Source organism: Triticum urartu, chromosome 7 (genome assembly GCF_003073215.2).
Source record: "Triticum urartu cultivar G1812 chromosome 7, Tu2.1, whole genome shotgun sequence".
Taxonomy (NCBI): Eukaryota; Viridiplantae; Streptophyta; class Magnoliopsida; order Poales; family Poaceae; genus Triticum; species Triticum urartu.
This window is the reverse complement of record NC_053028.1, coordinates 92238150-92246729: the sequence shown is the minus strand read 5'-3', so window position 1 is coordinate 92246729 and position 8580 is coordinate 92238150. Positions and strand designations below refer to the sequence as shown.

The following is an 8580-nucleotide window of genomic DNA, read 5'->3' as shown; positions in this document are numbered from 1 at the left end:
CAGTACGCAAATTATATTATTGGAAGATCCTTTGACATACAAAATTGAAGGTATGCTTTGTGTAAGTTGCATGTCATATATTATTGCTCTAACGTTTGGTCAAAGTTAGCCTCGAAAAATGCATTAGGACCTATATGCATGAGAGGAGTCGACTTCGAGAGAACGTGTTTGTTCGAGAGACACCGAGGAAGACTACTATATATCGATGGTGCATGTAGGCGGGAATTAAACTATGGGATGGTCTTATTGGTTTTGGGGATATAGGGGAAGAGTGAGGGGGGGGGGGGGGGGGGTAGCTAGAAGGAGATTGTTAAGTGTGAGTGTGTGTTTTACCCATCCAGGCGGAACTTATGTGCACAAAAGAGGAGAACGATTCGATGTGTCGTTAGGATTGAGGGTAATTAACTACGTATGGAGACATAGAGACCTTGAACGTGCATGTGTGAGAGGTATACATGTATACATGGGATGTGTGTGTGTGCACGCGCGCATGATCAAGATAAAAGAAAGAAGACATAAGTCATAAGATCAACGACATGGGAGAGACGGATCGGTATGACAATATGCATGCATGTGAGAATGCATGGAAGAAGTCCCGACAATTGAGCATGTGTTTTTATCTTTAAGAGATAGTGGCGTGGGCTGGAGCATGCATCTATGGCGAGCAGAGGGAGTGAGGCGCAACGATTGTGCAAAAGAGACCAACCTATAAATGCATATGTATGGAGAGACATATATAGTGTGGGTGATAGGAAGCAAGACTCCGTGCGAGAAAGAAATGTTGACAGAGAAACTACAGATAGATACAGAGATGGAGATGCTAGCTAGAGGGACATCCGCGAGTTTGGGTGTTTGAGATGACCGTCTGGTGGTTCAAAGGGTGAAGTTATATATGTGTGTGAGAGGGCACTTGACTGCATGTAGAGAGAAACATATGTACTGTGCGTGATAGGAATCAAGAGTGAGGGCGAGAAAGAAGGTTGATGGAGAAACAGATAAATAAAAAGATAAAGATGCTATCTGGTGTGCGTTAGAGATAGGAGTCGAGTGGATCAGAAGGCTGGGTTATGTGTGTGGGTGTGAGAGAGATAGAGAGAGGGTGCGTGTGAGTCACATACAAACAGATATCAGAGAGAAATGAGATCCAGAGAGACGGAGTTTTGTGTCTGCGAGAGAGAAAGATATTTCACAACGAGAGTGATAGCTAGAGAGACATACGAGGGAACGCAAGATATCTCTAGCGAGAGAGGGTGTGTGTGAGCATCATACAAGAGAACAATGGAGAAATATGAGACCCTGGGAGATAGAGTTTGTGTTTGTGTGTGAGAAAGAGATATTGAAGAGGAAGATTCGTAGGTTCTCATATCTAAGGTGCGAAAGACATCTCTGTATGAGGGGTGTGTGAGTGGCACACATGGGAATAGTAGAGAGAAATGAGACCCCGGGAGACAAAGTTTTGTGTTTGTGTGAGAGAAAGAGATTCCACATGGAGAATCATAGTTAGAGACACATAGCAGGGAGCGAGATATACTTAGAGAGAGATAGAGTGATGAAGGTCGAGGGAGAGAGTACCGTCAGTGTGCTACGAAGATAAAAGATCATTGTCGACATACAGGTAGCACGAGAGATACCTGAGAGACGATGAACGCGTATAGGTCCAGAGAGATAGTCCTATATAAGCACGAGTGATAGCTATATGAGACGAATATCTGGATTAAAGGGGATTCAAATATTTAAACTGGAGATCACTTCATCGATAATATCATAACACAAATTGGTGTATCAAACATGCATATTCATTTGAATTTGGGCACACGTGTAATGTTATATAGTTTATCAATATTGGTGATCCATAGATTCTTCAATTACAAACAATGCATGGTTTATATGCAATTAATGTCTAAACAGGATTACACTATATGTTGCGTGTGTGAAACACATTATACATGTTTGAGAAGTAAAAAAACCCGCATGAAACACACATTAATTGGAGACAGTTAGAGAGGAATGCATACATTGGATTTCAACATAAAGTGGTTTCAAATATTTGAAAATCCAAATTGATGGATACAACCTTATGAATCTGAGATCATGCCATTTGTAAACCATATTTATGTATAAATGGTGTTGTGCTTTTGAAAGTATATATAAAAAAATGATGTATATAGAATGTAATTCCAATTGAAAATGGATCCCGCCTGAAAAAAAATAGAATACAAACGGGATTCGAATTGAGTTGGCACGGTAAACGTGCACTCTGCAAAATTTGAACGAAGCAGGGAAAGTCGCAGTAACCGCCTGAAACCAAAATCTGCGAGATGGAAATCACTACTCCCTAACCCTGCCACGCAAAGCCTATATGCTGGATTTCCATAGGTTTCAATAGGGGTAGGTTTGTAATTTCACCCAAACATGACGTAATCGCCTCTCACCTGGATTCATACACGGTGGGCGCCAAAACACAGTGTGTCCTCAGCCGAAATCGACTCCCTCCCTGATTCATATTCATACACGGTGGGCGCCAAAAACAAACTCTCGTCGGCAAATATTCGGTGTATGCAAGATTACCGTCCTATCCCCAACCGACTAGTGTTGCTGTGATGTAGTCGAAATTTGAAACGGGGGCTAAGTTTGTAAATTTCCTCGCATTTGAGACAAGCGCGCCCTGAATACATGGTTCCCCCCTTCCTCTCTTCCTCCCTTTTCCCCATTCATACTCCATGGGTGCCAAAACACCCTCTCCACCCCACCCTCCTCCGTCCGCCGCCGTCCGCCACCCCATCCAGTGCCATCCTCCTCCACCATGCCGGAGATGATACCCCGATGCCGCCGTCCATTACAAGAGACGACCTCTCTCATCCACGGCTTTGGACCGGGATCCTTGCATCCCGTCCTCTCGCTTCATCCCCGCCGTCGTCCACCTTGCCGGCGCCGCTCCTACGACCGTCTCGTCCACCGCGCCCCGCTGCCACCGTCTACCCTCCTAGATATGCTTCCATGCCACAAACAGCCATCGCTACCGCAGCACCGTCAAATTCTCAGCAGATGCGTACACGGCGCCGCACCAGAGGCAGTACTCTTTCGTATCTGCTCAACTTATTTATCGCAACAAGAAAATAGATCGCCACTGCTTTACTCTGATTTCGTGTCTTGGTTGCAAAGTTGCCTTTGTCCGGTTTGCACCTTCAGATCCGCCATGGCACGCTCAACACCATACTCGCAATGCTTATGGTTTTCCCCTTTTATATTCCACACTAGTTAAATCACAGTAGACTAAAATTCAAAATTGGGTCAGTCGATTTTTCAGAGCTCGCCGGAGTTCGCCGGTGCGATCGAAGTGGCTCGGGTGGTTGTGGGGCCTCGCCGAACGAAGAAAACTCGACGCAGGTGGGGGTTGGGGTGGGGGTGGCGGAGGAACACAGGCGGTGGGGGCCGGTGGTCCGGCCGGCGGCCCGTGCGGTGTTCTGTATGGGAAGAATCAGAGACAAGGAAGAAGAAGGGTTAGGAGACGTAGGATCTTCATCCAATCGCCTGAAATGGTCGAGAGACAGCTAGGAGTTGCATTCTTAATGCGCTCTGGTTCATCATGTGTGGGCACTGCGCAACCAACATTTTATTATCCAAAATCTGCTTGCTCTTCTTTACCATGTTCCTCTTCCGTTCTTCTTTAATATGTACTCTCTTCGTTCCTAAATACAAGTCTTTGTATAGATTCCACCATGGACTACATATGGAGCAAAATGAGTGAATCTGCACTCCAAAATGTACCTGGATACATCTGTATGTGATCCATAGTGGAAATCTCTACCAACACTTATATTTTGGAATGGAGGGAGTATGATAGTAGTACAGTATGTTTCTTGTACTGAAGATGAGCAGGGACATTTGCAGTATAGAGGTCCATACGGTCGGTTGTGATGGACACTTTGAGCCTCTTTGATTCATAGGATCTTGTAAACATAGGAATATGATTTGTAGTGGCCTGCCCACTTGAATCCTATAAGAATAGCAAGGAAATGCGGGGAGCTGTGTCGCCTTTGAGAGTTACATTGATATTGACAGTACCGCACCTTCACTTGAAGAGAGCTGGTATCTGAAGCCTTTCTAGCCGTACCGGCAATACTAGCACATATATTCCAGCAAGTTCCACTTTGCTGATTTTACTCTGATGCTTAAGGTTTTCCCGGTATATCTACACTATGATATGTGTAGCTGCTTTGTGTGGCACTAGCAGCAGTCCACTCTTGAAGCTAAACACTGCAATGACTTACAAAATTGTACTACAATAGGACCCCACCTATAGCAACGCCTTTTTCCGTATCTAAAAGTCCATATATGTATTGCAAGGGTCTTTACCAACGGTTTGGGATGCGTTGCCTTATCCAGTGTTGCTAGCGCATAATGCAACGGTTATACTTCCGTTGGTAAAAGGAACCGTTGCAAGACTACAACACATAAAACCAACTTTTACAACACCCATATACGTTGGTGGTTAATGTATAGGAACTCAATTCTCATTGCTTGGCAACATATAATTTGCAACGCTTTACGTGTTTTACATATAAAATGTGAATAATATTTTATATATTGCCAGCAATTAAAATAATGCTCCACATAATGGTGATAAGTATGTATATCAAGTCAGAAGAAAAAATATACGCATGAGAGGAAGAAATCATATATTGAAAAAAAACTGTGGGATTACAATTGTTAATATTGCAGGAGGAATAACTTCCAAATGTGAAAGCATCCATCAACATCCCTACAACTTCACTAAAACTTAACCAAGGAACATCATCCAACAGGAATAGCATCCCTACAACTTAGCCATCATAACTAAACCTAAAAACATCCATCATCGTCATCATCGTGAACCAGAACATCATCATCATCATTGCAGTATACTTGCCATGCACCCATATAAGCGTCCATATATCTTTTAAATCTACAAATAAAATAACAAAATGAACTGTTAATACACAATACATTGACATGATGTAAATAGTGACGGGTTGCCTAGCAAATAAGAAATATTACTTCTTACAAAGGGTCATTACTTCAGAAACATTGGTTGTCCGGCTAGATGACAACTATTACAAAGAAAATTTGTAACCTAAAAGTATTCCCTTACAACTAAATATACTACTTCAGGTCACAAAACAAACATAAACAGACTCGAAGAAAAATAAACAAATGTGATTGTGGCTTAAAAGCAAGCCACTAATAACATAGTACTTACTTAGTTGACGGGTTAAAAGCACAATAGACACTACTCATATGGAACAGTGCAATCGACATAATGGGAAATTCAGCAATTTATGAATCAAAGTGGTGAGAAATCAATGGTCAGTTCCGCAATGTATGAATCAAAAAGGCAAGAGCATCTAAGGAGAACATTACTTGCATTCCCATCTTCAGAAACAGTTAAGATATAACGGAGATTGTGGCCAGTTACCAGAACCATGACTACGAACACTGTCGTATCTTGGACAAATCTACTCGCAACTCCAGCCGTCTATGATGATTGCCTCAATCTCGATAGTGCCTGAACGGATGAGTGCGACACCTCACATTAAATTACACACAACAATAGGTACGCCATTGGCGAGATAGGAGTACATAAATAGTTGAATAAGAGCAGAAAAGGAGGCTGAAAAATGGTTAGAGCTAATGTAAGCAATAAAGGAATAAATAAATAATCACCACAACGGTAGTCTTAGTTGAAGGTAAAACACAGTGACGTACTATGAATGTAGATAATGGCACATTGAAAACCACCGAATGGCATTGAGTATTTCTTCCTTTGGAAACGTGCGCACAAACAAACAATGAGCCTGTACTTAACGGATGATAAACATAATGATTAACAGTGAGCCGATGCCTGTGTATATGTGCGTGTGCTTACTGCAAGCTTTAGTATCTCAGTGTTTGCACATGAGCATGCGTAAAGCTCAGGTGTAGGTTGCATCTAAGTGGGGTATTGGGATTCAGTTTGTACCTTTTTTTAGATTAGTAGATAAGTACTCGCACCGTAAAGAAATATAAGAGTGTTTAGATCACTAGTAGATTAGTAGATAAGTACTCACACTGTAAATAAATATAAGAGCGTTTAGATCACTACTACTCCCTCCGTAAAGAAATACAAGAGCGTTTAGATCACTAGTGTGATCTAAACGCTCTTATATTTGTTTACGGAGGGAGTACTTGGTATAGATGAATCCTCTGCAATGACTTGACCCAAGTGTATATATAATAACTGCATGCTATGAGGGGACAATCACATAACCAAATGACAAATAAAAATGTGTACTAAATCTCAAAATAGAAGATGTTTACTATCTTATGGTGAATAGTAAGAGCATACAACAATCAGTACATTAACCGGCATGGAGAGAAGTATTTAGCAGTGTTCTGAATCATATCAACAACATCAAAGCAACATCATAGAAGAAACCATGCACATTATTAATTCACCTGCCCACTAAAACAAAGGTGTACGTGCTTCCCCCAACAGGTCCATATCCTCTAGTATTTGAGCTGGACGTGAAAGCCACCATTAGCAAGCTACTACCTCCACCTGATGAAATTGCAACAAAATTTTTTGATTAGTTACTCATCTAAACTGCCATACAATATTATAACTCTAGGTTGATTCGCGCCGCTGGCTGCTGCAGCACCAGCTCTGCACTGTCACAGCAAACTCCTGTTATATACTGATGAGTACTCCCAAAACATATGCAGAAAAATTCAGATGTGGCACTGGCAGTGGCAGGTACTCCGTACGTAGTATGAAAGAGCAGGACCTTTGTGATTGTGGGCTAGCCAGGCCTACGAGAGTAGCAGTGGTGCCCATGACAGCCAAGATAGCTAGCTGGTGCTCTACGGCCTGCTGTTAGTTAGTGCTGTGCCGGTAGCTGGTAGAAAAGCAACACCAACAGGGTAGCAGTTAGCTTAGCTTGGAGCCGAATGATCCAATCTGTACTCGCTTCCATGTCATACAACGTGCATTTTTTCATTTCTAATTCGTTGTGCAAGAAGCAAATGGACCTTATTTTCTCGTTGTTTATTGGTGTAAGAATCAGACGAGGCACGTCTGCTTCCATTGGCATCAGCGAGCATGCTGATAATGGTGGCTGCTGTCAGGTCAACCCGATGTCTTGGTGGTCTGCATGAGATTCAGAGACCAACTGTCCAAGGGAAATCGCCGCCCTTGTTTAATGATTCCATTGCCTTCTTCTTTGTTAAGTGGTCTTATTCGCAAGTCTCCATTAGTTTACCACTGTGCCTGTCTGTCTCAAGTTATATAAACTACTGTATCCACAGCAAGCGGCAGCGGCACGGATTATTCAGTTTTAAATATTATAACCTAGAGTTATAATATTGTATGACAATATTATAACAAAAAACCTATAAAGACTGGATCCGGCCTTAAATATTATAACTCTTGCAATAGACTATTTAATATGTGGTCCACATATATGAACTAGTGTTTCTCTACATCAAAACAATTTAAAAGGATTACCGACTCATCTGTGAAGGACTGATGAGTTAGCAGCGTATAAGATTTAAAAAAAATTGATGCTCCATTGATATCTAATAATTACTGTACTAATTTAATAGAATTAGCAATCAGTGCATGAATGTAAATCAACGGAGATCGGAAGTCAGTCTGCAGAACTATTAATGTTCGTCAATGAATTGCACAAGGGCCAACCATTTTTGACAGTGAGTAGCTGCAATAGAATCGGGGTGCATACCTAGACGTCTAGAGGAGAAGATAAGAATAGAGGTTAGAGAAAGGGAAAGAGAGACAGGACGAAGCCAGGGGAGGGGATTCACTCACCGGCGAGAGGACGACGACATGGCCACCGGCGCTGGAGCCGGCGCCCGAAATCCTAGCCATCAGGGGAAGGTCATGGGTGAGCTTTGGTGGTCGAGAGTGCCGGATCAAGCCGCATGGGAGTGCGCCGCTCTGTAAGGGGACCTTGGGCTGTGCTTCGCGATGGCGGGATTCGCCGGACGTCGCCTGAATCAGCCGCCGGAGGTGGCGCAACGAGGAGCTACGTCAAGAGAGGAGATGGGATGTGAGAGGGATGGGTGGGTGGGGGATATGGCGGATCCGGTAGCCGCCGGTGTTGTGATGTGGGAGGGGGGAGGGGAGGGCCGGCGGCGAGGTGGGAGGAGGAGGGTGACGCGGTGGTTGGTGGCGGCGATTTGGGAGAGATGAGGGGCGATGAGGGGCATCGGGGGCTCTGTTTCTCTCACGCCCCTCTCTCTGTTTTTTCATTTTCATTTTTATTTGTTGCATATGTCCGATGATAAGGTCAACAGCTGCAAATCTGCAACGCATATCTGCAACCTTTAATATGTGTATCTATTGTGAATTTTACAACGTATAGCCAAAATGTTGTAAAATGTGTGTTGCTTTATAAGGGGTATCCTTGTAGTGTTGGTACCAAGGCATTGAGTGCCATTCTGGATGCAATGAAACTCATACGCTCCCCACCTATTGATTCTTGTTCAGAATATGATCCTAATGACTATTCTAACCTCGAGGAGTCAAAGGCAGATGGCCTGTCC

General features: G+C 43.1%; 1 long non-coding RNA gene across 2 annotated transcripts; it reads right to left on the bottom strand.

Moving 5' to 3' along the window:
- Positions 1–4665: 4665 nt before the first annotated feature.
- Positions 4666–8247, bottom strand: LOC125523741. 2 transcript variants are annotated; one of them, XR_007290361.1, is made up of 4 exons: positions 7844–8247; positions 6475–6577; positions 5401–5545; positions 4666–4945 (listed from the first exon to the last, which is right to left on the bottom strand). It is a non-coding gene; the product is annotated as an uncharacterized LOC125523741 (long non-coding RNA). The 2 variants fall into 2 exon arrangements; XR_007290360.1 differs by having other exon boundaries at positions 5456–5545.
- Between the last annotated feature and the right edge of the window lie 333 nt (positions 8248–8580).